The following is a 3,467-nucleotide window of genomic DNA, read 5'->3' as shown; positions in this document are numbered from 1 at the left end:
AAAAAAAAAAAAAAAAAAAAAAAAAAAATCCTTTCTTCTAGCTTTTTGAAAATATGTAACAAATTATAGTTAACTGTATTCACCCTACAGAGATGCAGAACACCAGAACTCATTCCTCCTATCTAACTGTAATTTGTTCTTCGTCTACCTGCCTCTCCCCGTCCTTCCCTCGCCCTACATTTCCTACCCTCTAATATCCACAATTCTACTCTCTACTTCTATAGGATCAATATTTTTTTAACTTCCACATATGAGTGGGAATATGTAATATTTATCTTTCAATGCCTGACTTATTTCACTTAACATAACATACCCCAGGCTCATCAATGTTGCCAGAAATGGAGATCATGGCTGACAGGAAACAGGACTAGATTGCAGCTCCCACTTGGATGGACGGAGCAACATATGGAGTCTCAGGTCATGAACTTTTGCTCCAGAATGACTGCAGGAATACATAAGGAAAGCCAAGAGAACTCATAGATCCTTTGAAGGAAGCGGATTGCTCCTGCGAAACCCCGGGGACACCCCAAATACTGTGAGGTCCAAAGCGTGGAAGTGGGAAAGGGAGACTACGGAGAAGATTCTGACCTTACTTGGAGCTGAATCAATTTAGAGAGCCAAGTGAAATACAGAAGTAGAGGAAGTAGTGGGAAAAGCCCTGTGGGCTTGCTGGGCCCCCCAGTAAGCAATTTCCCCCTTGCCTCACAGGGGTCCTTTAGGAGGGCTGCCAGAGGCACTGGGAAAAGGCCACAGGAAGAAGGAAACCTCCAGCCGAACTTTGTATCAATTTGAACCCATTGAGAAATCTGGCCAAAACTCGGGGAAGGGCATGAATCTATAGTGCAGACTCCACAGGAAGGGGAAGAACTAAAGCCCTACTTGCTTTTGCAGCAGTGTTGCCAGCAATGACAGGATTTTATACTCTTTTATGGCAGAAGAGTAATCAATTTTGTGTATATATGTATATTTATCTATTGATGAACATTTAGATTGATTCTATATCTTAGCTATTGTGACTTGTGCAACAATAAACATGGTGGTCCAAGTAATTCTTTAATATACTGATCTTTCTTTACTTTGGAAAACTACCCAGTAGTGAGATTGTTGGATTATATAGTAGTTCTATTTTTAGTTTTTTGAGAAACATCCACACTGTTTTCTATAATGACTGTAATAGTTTATATTCCCATCAACAGTGTGGGTGTTTCCTTTCTTCCACATCTTCACCAGCATTTGTATTTTGTATTGTGATAATATCTAATCTATCTAGGGTGACATAATATTTCATTGTGGTTTTTGACAGAGCAGGGGCATCACCATCTTGGACAAGCCCCTCATTCTAGAGTTCACCTTAATTAAAAAACCACCTAAATCCAAAGGGCATTAGCCTAATAGCTAAGGTCAGCATAACCATAAACAACAAATAACATCTCCAACCAGAAACAGTCCAAACTCCTCCCCGACCAGAGATATGCTAGCCCTGAGATAAAGCCCCGCTCCGGCCAGGGAAGATGCTAGACCCAATATGACCCCCCTCCAGGCCGGAAAGATTTCTGCCCCAAAACAACCTCCCCTCCTCCCAGAGAGATTCCAAGCCCCCCATAAACTTCTCCACACACATAAACATTCCAAGCTTCTCATAAGCCCCCTCACCCTAAAACCAATATATGCTCTTAGTCTATAAGAAAGCGCTCATGACGGAAATGGCCAAGAGCACCTCTCGGGTTTTATGTAAAGAAAACCTGTATTTAACTGCCAGCCATGTTTTGTGTTTCTTTCCTCTTTCTTCAACTCTTACAGTTTTAATTTGGCATTTTCCTGATGATTAGTGATGTTTAGCATTTTTCATATATTTGTTGGCCATTTGTATGTCTTTTTTTGAAAAATGCTTACTGTGATTCCCTGCAGATTATTATTTTTTTTTGCTGTAGAATTGTTTTAGTTTCTTTTCTATTTGAGGTATTGGTTCCTTGTTGAATGAAGAGTTGGCAAGTATTCTCTCCCATTCTACACATTATATTCTCACTGTTGATTATTTCTTTTCCTGTACAGAAGCTTTCTTTTTCTTTTTCTTTTTTTATTTGAGACAGAGTCTGGCTCTGTCACCCAGGCTAGAGTGCAGTGGTGCAATCTCGGTTCACTGCAAGCTCCGCCTCCCGAGTTCAAGCCATTCTCCTGCCTCGGCCTCCAGAGTAGCTGGGACTACAAGCACCTGCCACCAAGCCCGGCTAATTTTTTGTATTTTTAGTAGAGATGGGGTTTCACTGTGTTAGCCAGGATGGTCTCGATCTCCTGACCTTGTGATCCGCCCGCCTTGGACTCCCAAAGTGCTGGGATTGCAGGCATGAGTCACCGCACCCGGCCCCTGTACAGAAACTTTCTAATTTAATATAGTCTCATATATATGTGTGTGTCTATGTGTGTGTGTGTGTGTGTGTGTATATATATATATGTATGTATATATTTTGGGGTTATGTTACCTGTGCTTTTAAAGTCTCAGCCATAAAAGCTTTGCCTAGTCCAATGTCCTTAAAAGTTTCCACTTATATTTTCTTCTAGTTGTTTTATAGTTTCAGGTCTTGTGTTAAGTCTTTAATTCACTTTGGGTTGTTTTTTTTGTATAGTGAGAGATATGGCTCTACTTTTATTCTTTTGCGTGTGGATATTCAATTTTCCCCATACCATTTATTAAAGAGAATGTCCTTTTCCCAATGTATGTTATTAATGACTTTGAGGAAAATCAGTTGGCTGTAAATATGTGGATTTATTTCTGAGTTCTATATTTTGCTCCATTGGTAAATGTATCTGATTTTGATGCCAGTACCTTGCTGTTTTTGGTTACTCTAGCCTTCTATTATACTTTGAAATCAAGCAGTATAATGCCTCCATCTTTGTTCTTTCTGTTCAGTATTACTTTGGCTATTCAGGGAATTTTGTGGCTCCAAACAAATTTTAAGATTGTTTTTTCTATTTATGCGGAAAATGTGATCGGTGTTTTGATAAGAATTGCATTGAATTTGTAGATTGCTATGGGCAGTATGGTCATTTCAACAGTATTAATTGTTCCAATTCATGAGCATGTGATATCATTGTGTTTTCTTCAATTTATTTCATCAGTGTTTTGTAGTCTGCTTTGTAGTGCTCTTTCACCTCCTTGGTTAAATTTATTCCTAGGTATTTTATTTTATTTATATTTTGGTAGCTATTCTTTTTTTTTAATTTTTTTTTTATTATTATACTTTAAGTTCTAGGGTACACGTGCATAATGTGCAGGTTTGTTACATATGTATATTTGTGCCATATTGGTGTGCTGCACCCATCAACTCGTCAGCACCCATCAATTCATCATTTATATCATGTATAACTCCCCAATGCAATCCCTTCCCCCTCCCCCCTCCCCATGATAGGCCCCAGTGTGTGATGTTCCCCTTCCCGAGTCCAAGTGATCTCATTGTTCAGTTCCCACC

This window comes from Rhinopithecus bieti, unplaced genomic scaffold (genome assembly GCF_001698545.2).
Source record: "Rhinopithecus bieti isolate Rb0 unplaced genomic scaffold, ASM169854v2 scaffold_17182, whole genome shotgun sequence".
In the NCBI taxonomy this organism is placed as follows: Eukaryota; Metazoa; Chordata; class Mammalia; order Primates; family Cercopithecidae; genus Rhinopithecus; species Rhinopithecus bieti.
The sequence above is the reverse complement of the archived record's forward strand: the minus strand, read 5'-3'. Positions refer to the sequence as shown.